This window comes from Bemisia tabaci, chromosome 3, assembly GCF_918797505.1.
Source record: "Bemisia tabaci chromosome 3, PGI_BMITA_v3".
Lineage (NCBI taxonomy): Eukaryota > Metazoa > Arthropoda > Insecta > Hemiptera > Aleyrodidae > Bemisia > Bemisia tabaci.
Window position 1 is genome coordinate 48,088,914 of NC_092795.1, and position 14,220 is coordinate 48,103,133.

General features: G+C 41.3%; 1 protein-coding gene and 1 long non-coding RNA gene across 2 annotated transcripts in view; one reads left to right on the forward strand and one right to left on the reverse strand.

Annotated features, from left to right (window-relative positions):
* LOC109030564 (insulin receptor) overlaps positions 1-14,220 on the reverse strand; it is a 380,809-nt gene that overhangs the window by 71,857 nt on the left and 294,732 nt on the right. The gene's annotated exons all lie outside the window — the stretch shown is intronic.
* Positions 1-14,220, forward strand: part of LOC140224277 (uncharacterized) — a 25,258-nt gene continuing 11,038 nt past the window's right edge. The window contains exon 1 of the long non-coding RNA XR_011899576.1: positions 1-528. This is a non-coding gene — a long non-coding RNA (uncharacterized lncRNA). The remainder of the gene's footprint in view (positions 529-14,220) is intronic.

Consider the following 14,220-nt stretch of genomic DNA (forward strand, 5'->3'; position numbering starts at 1 on the left):
TCTCGGAGGCGTTTTGGCTGCCCTGAGTAATTGGGCCCTTTGACGGGAGTAAAAAGAGAGGAAAATTCCGTGATGATAGGTGTTTCGGGAGAGTGAGGACGGTCAGGAAGGTATACACGCAAGGCCTGCGCGCTTTGGGCAATAATGGTGGATCACTGACAACATTTGTTTTTGAATTGAAGTGCAGAACAGAGGATATCTATGTGCGTATCAGTGATAAGACCGGCAGTGACCATATACGTAACCGACCGGTGGACAGCTTAGGTAGGTGGAAAAACACCTAATATTCAGTCGGATTTCATCTGCAGCCACGCATGTTGTTACATTGTTACGATAAGCTCAGTCTCCGCAACTGTCTGTATTCCGTTGCACTAGGTATATTAAAGAGATGAGGTGAAAAAGCTCATGGGAAGTTGTTCAAACAAGGGAAAAAGCTCGAGTGATATTCACACATTTTGATAACAAGATAACGATAACGTTTTCTGTGTTAAATGCTCACTTTTCGTCCGACACGCCAAATTCCAAGAGGTCAGTTTTTTGCAAATTTTCTTCACTCTTTTATTTTACTTTATTTCATGATTTTATTCCTGATTCTTTGCTAGCCCAAAAGCCCTCCACGGTTACCCGAAAAGACTTGCGCAAAACGACCAAGCTTGACCGAACCAAGCTACATCAGCTAGGGCCAAAATTAACCGGGCCATTTATTTTTTTACAAGAAAACGTCTTTTCACATTCTTTTGAAAATTTGTGAGAAATTTGCTTCGTACAATGCAGAAAATCCACTAAAATTTGCACAAAATCCACATAACCGTAAAAAATAAAATTGCCCAGTTAAATCTGGCAACAACTGATGTCGCTTGTTTCCTTTCTGCTGGACGCGATCAATGTAGAACAGTGATATTCTGAACAAATCACACCTTAAAAGTCTACACATAAACATCAAATTTTGCAGTTTTTAGAAAAAAAATCTACGTCCGACCTATCCCAAAATCCCGTTCCTCTGTGCGGAAGTGGCGGTGAGGCAGGAAATGTGATTTATGCATGCACCAAGGCGCGGAGCCCGAGGGGGGAGGGGAAAGCGAATGAAAGCGAAGCTCGAGTGCTTCTCTAACTGCCTGATTAATTTCTTTCCGCACCCGCTCGACTTAAGACCAGAGGCGGCACGGATGGCACGACGCGACAGCGCACTCTCGTGGCTCAAGGAGCGCCACGCTGAGCGAAATGAGGGACCAATTTCATTGAATTATTGCGGGTACCGACCGTAGAGAAACGTTAAGAGTCAAGTGCTCTTACCTCCATGAATAAAGCTTAAGGAAAAAGGACTTATCGTCTAGCGAATGTTGCCAAAGTTTCATTCTGAAGATTTGAGGGGATTTGAGGACAAGGCGCATACGTGCAGTTCTTGAAAAAATTGAGGTATTAATGCTTGAAAGTGAAACTAGTCTTGATGTATATTCTGTGAAAAATTCGCTCCCAAATTCCAATTTTTGAAAGTCAGTTAGATCTCTCTTTCTGTAATACGGATCTATGTAATTTCGAAACTTCAAACACATATTTCTCGAGACAGCAAAAACTGAACTTATGCGCCTTGTCCTCTTAAGTTTTCATTTTCCTTTTCTGGAAAACTTGTGGAAAACTGGTCTATTGCAGAAATTTTCGGACGTTTCCCCGTAATCGAGTCCTCATAAATTGTTGAGATCATTTTGAAAATTCCAAACAAATAAATTTCCGAATTTTTTAAAAATTCCGGCACATTCTAGGATTTTAGTGACAACTGAGTGTTCGTAAGATGTTTTGCCTAAGCATGGCAGTATTGGCAGTGTGTGAAATATTACTTGAGCTGCGATTGGAGGGGATTATGCAGGACAGCGTAAAGGATTATTTTTGTGAAATCCTGAGAAACGCGTCATAAATTGGAGACTTACGTGGAAGATTATAGACACCAATCAACTTTTAACTCGATCATTGAGGCGAAAAATGAGTTTACATAGAGTCAATTATCCGATGGAATTTATTATTCTACGACGAAATATGTATAAAACGAGGGGTGTAGAAACTGTTCAAAGCGCGCCAATCCCGGATCGTGCGTCGAGCGAGAAACTCGCTGGGGCCGTGGGAATTTTTTTAATGAGAACGGATTTATTGATATCTTCCGGCAAAAAACATGATAAAACAGAAAAGCCCACTGACTTATGAAATTTTTGACTCGACGCATACTGTCGCGCTTTAGCGAAGTCTAGAAATTGTGAGGTTAACCATGAGATTGCAACTTATTTATTCTCTGAGCGAGACTACGAGACTGAGGGACTACATCCCTGTCAAAATATTAACCTCTCGTGAAGACTTTAGGCCAAGATATCCTCCCATCAGGAAACACGTTCAAACCAACCTCCGGGACGCTTCCTGCATTTGGAATGATGCTGATGATCCATCGCGCCTGAGCTTTTAAAAAAATGCTCGGTTCACCGGTGAATCTGCTCTAATAAAATGCCTCTTCCGCCGTGCTAAGGAAGAACGATTTATGGACATTCAAGAGTTGCCAAATTTCCTTCGATAAAATGCTCATTTTTTAGGAAAGTTTTGAATATTGTTCCTTCAAATTTTCAGGAACTTTAGGTGAAATTGCGAGCAAAAGTATCTGAAAAATTGGAAAGAAAATATTCATAAGTTTACTAGGATACTCGTGTTTTATCAAAGGAAATATGGCAACGCTTGGAGGTTCGTACGGCGTTTTTCCTCAGCACGGCAGTACACTGCTGTCAAAAACTTAACATCTCGTAAAGACTTTTGGCCAAGATACCCTTCCATAAGGAAACCAGTGGCGTGGCGTGCTTTGCGATATATCGATTGTTATGCCATTTAAAACTATGGAAAAGGATCGATAAACAGGGCGTTCGCAGCGGACACCTTAATAATCGATTCTTTACCATGGGTTTAAATGGCATGACAATCGATACATCGCAAGTCACGCCACGCCACTGAAGGAAACACGTTCAAACCAACTTCTGGGACGTTTCCTGCATTTGGAGTAATGCTGATGGATCTCCCGCGACTGAGCTTTTATAAAAATGCTCTGTTTACCGATGAATCTGCTCTAACAAAATGCCTCTTGATGTCAGGCGCGAGGCTCGCCCGCGCGGAAGGAGGTCGGGACGGCCCGGAATCCCTGACCCTCCCCAATCCCTTCTATCTTGCTCTACACACCCTTCCTTGCTCATTGCGTAACGCGAGGTAATTTTTCCTTGCCTTTCGCTTCGTCCTTGATGGCCTTGTTCTATCGTTTCTCCCTCCAGCTGCGATTCTCTCGTCGTCTTTCGGCCTCTTCGCACTAGACTGCTCGTCTCGCTAGTAAATATAGAGCATTCCGTGGTCTAATTTCTCGAGAATTCGATCACGAGAATCCACGTATTAGAGCTGGAGGCACATTTCCGCTCATAAAATACGAGGTGATTACCTGGTGTAATGCTCTCGATACAATGGTTGAACAAATTACGACGAACACATAACAGCTTCCATTCCATCCTGAAGTTCAGCAAATAGCTCTGGGCGACGGCAAACTGCCACCCGGGTGGCAGTTTTCAAGAAATTTGTATGAAAACTGCCACCCGTATAAATTTGAAAACTGCCACCGGTAGTGAAAACTGCCACCCGTGTAAATTTGACAACTGCCACCCACATGAATTTCGGCGCACAGAGGGTCGAAGCGGTATTATGGGAAGACTGATTGTGAATCTCAAGCCAGGAGAAGTAGAAATAATAAGATAATGTCTGTGCACAATCAGTTTGTGGGTTAGGACTCACAATCAGTGGAACCTCACCAAAAAGAAAGAAGGTAAAAGTCAGAAGAAAGTTCAAAAGGTAAAAAAGAAAAAAAAGAATAACAAAAGTAATGCCAAATGCTGAAAAAAGCTCCTAGTAGTGATGTACTCTTTGACTGTAATTTTACTAAAATTTTACTACTTTTAACTATTTTTCACTATAAAAATACTGTAAATTACTGTAAAAATACTTTTTACAATTTTTCACTACTTTCAACTAAGAGCCCATTGACCTCTTTTCACCATATTAAAAAATTTTAAAAAAATTGTATTAAAAAATAACTTTTAAACACGCCTATTAAAAATCATCACAGACACTGCTCAATTTCTTATCATGTGTTGATTTTCAGTAGACAGTCCTCAGCCTGTCCAAGTGTGAAGGAAAGTTTGGTAAACTGTGCGACCCCGCTCAATCGCGCTCCTTGGTCAAATTTCAACGGGTGGCAGTTGTCAAATTTACACGGGGGGCAGTTGTCAAGTCGGGTGGCAGTTTTCAAATTTATACGGGGGGCAGTTGTCCATGTTTCCAGGAAATGGGTGGCAGTTTACAGCCTCCCAATAGCTCTATATCTACTCGAATCCTTTCTTCGGTTACTTATCGGATAATCATAAATAGCACTTGCAAGAAAAATCAAGTCTCAATATTTTCAGATGAAATGACCTCAGTATCTTATTTGATTATATTCGTCTATCAAAACGGTAGATGATTCGAGAGCACGAATTCGTCATACTTTACATGTTTATGGTTAGGACGGCATTAGGAATTATTTTCTATCCAAGTTGTATTCTACGTAGTTTGGAAGTTTGCATGCGAATCCTTGAAATATCAACACTTTAAACCAATTTAAATAGGCGTTCCTTTTTGCACTGCGAATGTTTATTCAACCTTTCCTTTCTTTTGAATTGAAGTACCACATTAAATGTTCCCTCTCCAAATGTTACGTAGAAAAGCGGTTCACTCAAGAGAAAGTTCGGAAACCGAAGTTTCTGAACTTTCTATTGTGTGAATGAATTTCTACATAAAATATTGAGAGGAAAACGTGTTATTAAGTGCTTCAGTTCTTTCTTGTCTCACGTCTCATTGATCCTATAAAAAGTTCATACATAACTATTTCGACGTGCAGGGTATGCTTCTGCCGATACACAGAAGTGGGCGCGGACAGCATTGTACACTGGTAAAAAAAAAGTAGCTTGGATCTAGAGTCTACACTCTTAAAAACATTGACAAGAAAAAATAATCTTGATTCAAATGGAAATTCGCTTAAATCAAGAGGCTTGGCTCTTCGATTCAAGGAAAAATCCGATTGAATCATGAGTATTTTTTCTTGTCAATGTTTTTAAGAGTCTGGACTCTAGATCCAAGCTACTTTTTTTACCAGTGTAACAAACCGCGCGACATAAATCGACTCAATTAGATGGCTCATCAAAAACAGCCTCATTCTACAAATCAAGAAAAAATGTCGATGTGTATGGGTTGTTTTTGTCTATCCATGTGAATGGCTGATTTGGACGATCAAACAAAAACAGCACCTATTCTACACGCCGAGCAGCTATATCGACGTCTAAGGTATGTTTTTGCATATCCGCATGAGGAAGGCGAATTGCACCATAACAAACCAAGCGAGCTAAATCGACTCATTTGGATGGAATAGCAAAATCAGCACCTATTTCACACTTCGAGCCAAGCGCGCGAAACTTCACACCCCCGAGGGATGGATCTTTCGCACATGTTCATGCAAATATCTTGCCACTCCTGAAGTCACTCAAGGGTGGACGGGAGATAAAGCCAAATCCGCGAGAACGTCGTATGAACATTCGAAAGTTGCCAAATTTCATTCGATAAAATGTTTATTTTGGAGGCAAAATTATGAGTATTTTTCTTTGAAAGTTTCAGGAGTTTAAGATCAAATTACAAACAAAATTATCTGAGAAATTGGTAGACAAATATTCAACAATCAACCTGAAAATTAGTAATTTGCCAGGGGAAATTTGGCAACGCCTGAAGGCTCATACGGCGTTCTCCCTCAGCACGACAGCATACGTTGCGGGCTATCGAAATGCAAATTCATTGCTTCAGCTCACTGGCTAAGGAAACGACTACAATATTCTGAATAAGCTGCTTACAGGGAACAGCAGAGACCCTTTGAGTGTATGCACTAAGTCAGTATAATAGCACCATGCTCGAACGATCCTAATCCGATACCCCTGATTGTTGGCGAACGACACCGAAAAAAAAAACCGTTTTTACATCATTGTGAGAGGATAAATCCACCGCAGAGTTGAGATGTTTCAGTATGAAGATGTAGAACGGTAAAATTTCTAAATAGCTTATTCCGGTGTGCGGTATTGCAGACATCTTGGCATTCTTTCTTTTTTCCGTGAAAAACTATTCAACTTCGTTCCTCGAAAATTTCCAAGATTCTTTTCCACCCTTTGAAGAATATTCTGAGAATATTTTAAGGAGTGATATTGATTCGTCCTATTTAAATAAAGAGAAATAGGAGGGAAGATTTTGATATACCAAAAATGAGATACATGGTTTTGAAAGACCTTCGATAAGTTATTCGTGATCATTGTGGTTCACTGATGCGACGTCAGAGACTACGAGTTAATGTTGAGAATAATAATCGTTTTAGTGAACAGAGAAAAGGCTTACATTTCCAGGGAAATGAACGACTTCAATTGAAAAGTAAATACAAGGCGATACACTCGGAGAAATATTCTTACAGCTAACGGCAAGGATACCCTCGAATGGGTCAAAATTCCATTTTTTCCTCTTTTTTTTCTAAATTCACACAAACTGATGAGCTCCAATGCTGTGCCTCATGGTGTCAGAACCCACTATCACAAAGGTTGGATCGCCGAAATTTCAGCATGACTCTCTTCTTTTGGTGGCCGATAAGCCGAAGATCGACTGAGTTGACTGAAGCGCCTTGATGCGACTATTCGTGTTCCGCGGATGTGCGTGCAGCATGTTCAAAATTGAAGGCGCTTTCGCTTTTCTCATTTCTTCAGAGAATGCACAAGACTCGTCAGTTGTAGCACTCTAAAAACAGAGTGCTTGAATAGGGAGAGTATTGTCAGTCGATCAAAACGTTAAATACAACTTATTCTCGTACTTATTATGATTTCTGGCGCCTCGGTCTTTTTTGAAAGACCGAATAAATGATTATCTCATTCAACGAAGTATCTCGATCTGTGTTGGTTGTGGCGCCTTGATGCAACTATTCGTGTTCGACGGATGCGCGTGTCGCGTGTTCAAAACTGAGTCGCTTTTCTCACTTCTCTAGAGATGCACGGGACTCTTTAGTTATAGCACGCTAATAACTGAGTACCTTTACAGGGAAAGATTTACCAGCTAGAGACAAGATGCCAAAATAACTAAGGCCAATAATTGTATCGGTAAATCTAGAAAAGTATTGACGGACCTACAGAAGTACTCAATTACTCACTTATCTGCATTTAAATCGCAAGTTATTCGGCTGAAACGGGTACATACCTGAAACAGAAAAGGGAAAAACAATTGTGAACCGCTGAAATAAAAGGTCACCACGAAAGATAAACCGCTGAAATAAAAGGTCACCAGGAAAGACAATGACGAGGAAAACAGATCCACTTCAGAAAATTATTTATTACTTGAACATTAGATAGCTGAGTGGAGGTAAACAAACTAAATTTCATACTTCATTTATAGCTATACTTATAAATTTTTCCACATTGGAGGGTTCAGTAAACTGAGATTAGATAGTTTGTTACAAATTGTTCCCGATTTTCGTCTTATGGTATCTATGAATGGGCTCTAGGCAAAAACATCGCTGCTCTTAAAATGTTCCTGGTATATTCCAGATCCAACACATTTTTGTAGTCATGGTTATAACGTGCGATGCTTTCATAATATCACATGACTTGGTTACGGTAACAATGCTTCAGTTCCAGTAGTGATTTTCGGAAGATGGCAACACTGTTTTCCTCCATTTAAATGTATGCAAAACAATCGAATCCCGGTGAGCATGGCCGGATTTACCTACTTGCCGCCCTCTTCTCATTCATTTTGAGACATCAATAAAAACCATCAAGTGAACGTGCCGGAGGGAGAAGGGTGCATAAGACGCGTTTACTCGTGTTGGACACATTTTTTGCGTAAGCCCTGTCAACACTACTAGCAAAAGTTCACGGAACTTTGCGCGAAAGTTCAGTTCCGTAAACCTATCTCTGTGGGGACAAGGCCTTTCATTTGTAAGAAATGAACAAAAAAATTAAGAAAGAACAAACATAAATGTGATTTAATAATTTTAACTTCCGCCGCCAAGCCGCGCTGACCACACTGTGCTTGGCGCAATGCGTGAAGTATTTATGTAGTCTTGTAGGAACTGAGCGTTTCACGCCGCGCCGACCGCTGTTGACCGTGCTGTGTTTGACGCAATGCGTGAAGTATTCGTGCAGTCTCGTAGGCGCTTATGTGTTACATGCCGACCGCCGCGTCGAGGGCTTCTCCTTTTCATCTCAAATCCTCCTCATAATTTCTCTTTGCGCCGCGCCGCTCCAGGCCAAATTACGTGTTTGGTTTCTCTCTTACCTCAACTAATTAAAGGTGCGCAGTCTTTTGCATCACCGAAATACGACAAAATTAGAAATTAACGAACTCTCAGGAAATGAGAGACTTTGTCACCTTTCCTTGTTTGTAATTTTTTTCTGAATCTGATTTTTTTTGTACCTGCATTTAAAAAAATGCAAAATTTGCCGCCCCGTAATTTTGCCGCCATGGGCCGCGGCCCATATGGCCGCCCCCTTTTAATCCGGCCCTGCCGGTGAGGCAGCTTAGCTCACCGCATGTCGATATTTCTTAGGGATTTAAATGGAGGAAAAACAGTGTTGCTAACTTGCAAAATTGCCGCTGACCCTTCGGCTCCGACAGCGATGGTGCGTTGTTGCTGGATCCGTGATAATTCATACTACAATTACTACAAAAGTATCATTGTAACTACGACTAGGAAATAAAGGTGGGTCCTTGAGTCTGTGGGCACTGAAAGAGCAACGATTCCTATTTCCCTGCGTACACCGCACAGTGGAACGAGCTAATAGAAAAGGTCGGACATGAAATGTTTGGCTAAAATTTCAATTTTTTTTTATTATTGTGTCCCATTTTCGATTTATAGAGGATGATTCTGAGAGGAAATTTTACGAAAAAACTGATGAAACCACTCTTAAACTTTTTCGTTCCATATTTTCAAAGAAATAAGCTTTCTAAGTTTTCAGATTTCGTCCGACTTCTCCTATTGACCTGGTCCAGTGTGTGTGCCGGCGGAAATTTCCCGCTGAAAATGAGACGTTCATCTGGAGTCGTGAGGCAACTTTAATTTAACGGCTTTTTTTCTTCATACTTGAACAATGAAGAAAATGGCACACTGAATTGCGAAAACGATCATTTGTCCACAAAATCAATTGTTTGGCCGCGACTCCGCGGAGCAAAGAAAAAAATATGAGGTGAGGCAAAAACGTCAAATCGCAGCAAATGGTCAGCGATTTGGATGGAACGACAACAGTAAGAAACCGCGAGGTGAACTTAAAGGTTTTTTGATAAGATGTCAAAATATAAGGTCTTAAAATCGAACTTTATGTGCCAATCTCGAGAAAATCGGGTCCGAGAGTGCATATTCCGACACGTTTAAAAAAACGATAGCAAAAAACGCTAAAAAAAGACAAGAGACGACGCTTCAAGTCAAAATAATGTCTGAAGAAAAAATTTTCCAGTAAACGCAGTCAGGAAAAACGAAACTCTCCGCCAACGAATGAATGAACTGGCAATGAGAGGGAACGCGGCAGCACAGAAGAAGGCGTAAGAGACGGGGGCCGCGCTTGGAGTGAGTACGCGAGTGCGATCACGTTGGAATAGTAAGAAGGAATGAATGAATCCATGCTCCGACCACAATTAGAGAACTGTCAAAATGTCAACTCTGTTATCATCCGCTGTCAGAGTCATTTGCCATGCCAACTCAAATCTCGGGCCCCGAGTGGCACCAGGCGGCGACCACGGCGGATGACACTACGCGTCAAATCGCGTGTCAACCGCCTTCGTAAATCGGCTAATTATCAGGCGCACTTTCCGATGGCCATCCTTCCCTGAGTTGCCGTTCTTGCCAATCGAAAACTACGATAAAAGCCGTGGCGGCGGCGGGGGGGGGGGGGACTACAGATGGAGCTCATCTTGAGCAGACCATCGAACAGTGATTCCGTACGGTCCATTATAAACTGCCATGATGGCGAAGAGGGCCGTCATGTCAGTGCAAAAAATGAAGGGGCTTGGAGGACAAGGCACATAAGTGCAGTTATTGCTATTTCGAGAAATACGTGTTTGAAGTTATGAAATTGCATGGCGTCCTTATGGCGGAGAGGGAGTTCAAACTGACTTGTTGATGCTTAAAAATTTGGATTTGGGAGCGAACTTTCCACAGAATATGCGATATGACTAGTTCTACTTAAAATCTTTAACAGGTCAATTTCTAAAAACTGAACTTATACGCCTTGTCCTCCAGGCTCCTCGAATGAAGTTTTGAGAAAATTGACGGAAAATCCAGATGCTGATGCCAGACGTCTGGCAGTGATTACTGCACATTGGTTGCGTACCGTACCAGATATCTCAGACAAACAACGAGATTTTTTAATAACCATTCATAGCAAAGGATCCAGTGATTGCCTTCATCACAGAGATAGCTTTATTCTCCTCCCTCGAAGAAGAAAAAAGAGTACATCGAAAATAGTGCTAAGCGTTTTCTGGAAAATCAATGACAAAACCTTTAAAAAAGAGGATATACGTTCATGGTGCACGATGTGACACGGAATGGTTCAATCACTATTGGTTGTTATGGAAACCTGAGGTCAACCAACTATAAATTGGCGAGGTAACTGCGATGAGTGGTCAGCAGACGACGGCGGTGAACGTAAATAATGGTTAATAAACGTCACTCTTATCACAGTAAAGTCGAACAGCGGTGCTTACGTGGGTCTCTGTGGCAAAAGCAAGGTGCATGGTCGCCTCAGGGCATGGCAAAGGAAACACGATGATTGGAATCGTAAGACAGAGCTCCTATAGAGAGTGACAGGAGGAGGTGGGATTGCCTAGAGGCGGGATCGGTCGGGCTAAATATTTTCTTGGAGGAAGACATCATCTTCCTTTTCTTGCTGAGAAAGTCAAGACTCAATAACTAACCAAAGAAAATACACAGCGGCACCTACCTACAAGAGCAGCAAAATAAAGCAGATGAGCCTCTCAGTACTCAGATGGATTGGATTGGTGAAAATTATAAAATGGTTTCCATTTCCCCAAATCATAAGTGGACTGTATTTTGCAATTTGGAACTATAAATTCTGGTTTTTCTGGAAAAACACTTATGTGCATAGGGAAACGAATGACACATACGTTGTTTTTAAACCGGGCTAGAATTTATAGTTTCAGATGTAGTCCAAGAGCTAATGGCTTCCATAAGCGGAAATGTGCGCCATTTCTTCCCCTAAGCACACAGTATAGGTGATTTAAGGGATGAGCCAAAAATAGTAGTTCCTAATTGCAAAATGTAGTTCATTTGAGAGAAATAATATTTTATCGCAAGAGTTCATGACTAACCTAATTAAGCATTCATAAGAGAACACGCCTTGCGAATCTCGGCATCCACGAGACAACGGTGCAAACCTCAGCGCGAGAATAGCAAGTATTTATGGAAGTCGTCAAACTCATTCACGCTGCAGGTCTATTAGTCTGTGGCGCTCCGTAGTATCTAACTAGGGGGCTACGCCCCCTGGCCGCTACGCGGCCCAACCCCCTGAAGGCGCCCCGCGCCATCAATGATCCGCTTCGCGGCCCTATTTTTACCCTCCTATCGGTGTTAGTTTTATTTTTCCCCTAAAAAAATACGAAATGAGGTATACTTTACTTTTAGAATGAAATAATTTTGGTTTTGATGATAAAGAAACAATTTTTTTTTTTTTGAAGTCTAAAGGACGCGTTTTGGAATGACTACTTGATGAAATATTGCAGTAAAACAACGAACATTGATAATCAGGTAATAATTAAGACTTTCGGGTAACGGGGATCGAACCCACACATATTTTAAGTGGACGCTTCCGACGTCTTTGACGACTCGGCTACCGCTCGTCTTGAGGGAGTAGGGGCGAATCTTGAGTAGATAAGTGTAGAGCTGATGCGCAGGCTACCCAGCTACTGCGCAACCTCCTCGACCACTGCGCATCCTCCCGCGCATAGCGGTAGCAGTCTCGGAGCATTCTGAAAATTCACTCACTTTTAAACGTGATTGTAAAAAAAACCTGGGTCCTATTTCCAAAATCTGAATAGAGCGGGCTCATCTAGGGCAATTACCCGTCGATTACCGCAAAAAACTTGGAAATCGGCCCGGTAGAACGCTCAAACGAACTATGACAAAAAATATAAATTTACATTGTTTAAATGGGAGAATTCGCAACTTTACCACTTAATATAAAAAAACCTAGGCCATATTTTGAAAATCTGAAAAGAGTTGGCTTATCTAGAGACAATTGCCCGTCGATAGCCGCAAAAATCATAAAAATCGGCTTTGTAGAACGCTGGAACTAAGCGTTACCAGTTTCGCAAAATTAGGAGGCTTGAGAGCTTATAGTATAGATGTACGAGTTTTCCGATTGACGTTCGCTCTTTGGACGGCTGCGGGCGGGACTTACAATCAATTATTTCTCAGTTAACGCGCGCCGAGCCGCAACTCAACCACCGACGGAAGGAGTTCATCGCTTTGTTTTACGACCCTTTTTGCGGTCGTACCGTATAGATCAAGTCGCAATTATTGGCAGACTGAAATCGAACCTGAATGAGATTTACCGAGTGGCAGCACCCTCGTCTCGATACTGGTGTGCTAACGGAAAAACGCCGCACAGTGGATCGAGTCAATGGGAGAGGTCGGACAAAATTCCGAAACTTTAAACGCTTATAACTCCGTTTATACAAAACTTTAAGGTCTAAAAGTGGTTCCATTGTTTTCTACGTAAAATATTCTTCAGTAAGAATCCGTTGAAATTTAACATGTGACGAGATCAGCATAAAGATTTGCAGTTTTAATAAAAAATGCCATGTCTGACCTCTGTAACTGACTAAATCCACTTATTGATCCCGATGAATATTAATTATTAAGAAAAGTTTTGAACATTTCTCATTTTGGTTTTTTAAGCGAATGTGGATTAAGTTGCGAATGGAGATTTGCACACCAAATTTTTATTGCTTCACCTGAGAGTGCTTAATGAGCTGATTTCGCAGGATATTCTGTATTTTTTTTTTATTTCGAGTATGGTGTAAAAATTAATCTAAAATTGAGAAAATTCACCGCCTACCGGCGCCACCTAGCGGCATTTTCCATTAAAACACCCACACGTATTTTAGCAGATTAGATCATTCTGTCAAATCTCCTCTGATACTCGTAATTGTTTAATTTATGAACCAATTGAACCAAGGGTATCCTCGTGTTCAGTTCACTCAGTAGGGTCCCTTTAAACACAAAATTCATGAAATTTCAGACTCGTGCTAATTCTCCATTTAAACGCTGCAGAATACAGGGGGCGAACGTAGACAATTTTGAACAAATTTCAGACTTTATTGAATGATTCTTGACCGTTTTCGAATCCTCATATAGCGTTCTCCCTAAACAGGACGAAAAATCTGGGTGTAAGGTCCTGCTGCCATGTCCTTTTAAAAAAAAAATTTGATGATAGAAGGAACAGTATACGCATTTAAAATGCACGCAGTGATCTGAAATCGTCGATAATTTGCCAATTCCACATTTTGACGTGACCATAAAGCAGGTGCAATTCTGGATGTGAATAAACTCACTAACTCTGCCTTTTTCCATGTAGCTCCGTTAAATTAAAAAGCCAGACAAAAAGGTTAAATTAAATTAAAAAGGCGACTGTTAGTCGTAGAGAAACGCTGTGCTGTTCTTCTTGACTCTTGGGTGGATCATTCGGACAATGATTCGCAATGGACCACTAGACAAGGTACGAATTTAAGCGATCTGATACATGTTTCTTAACCAGAATTTCACGTAGAGCACGATTCACACAACGAAAATTACTGAAACCGACTCCTAACGAAGATATTAACGTTTTTATTTTACATTGATTACGAGGAATTTGAACTGCCCGCTCACAAGAAACTCAAAGCTCTACGTGAGTCAAATCGCCCACTACAACGGTTTCAGCAAGCTTCTCAATCGAGCAATACAGGGTGATCCAAAAGTCCCTTCCACCCCCTCTAACTTTTTACCTAATTGAGGTAAAGATTTGAAACTTGGGGATATTCCTAGGTCAAAGGGAGCTACTTTTCAGGGGGGCCCCCCTTGGGGGGCAACGACCCCCAACTTTTAATTTT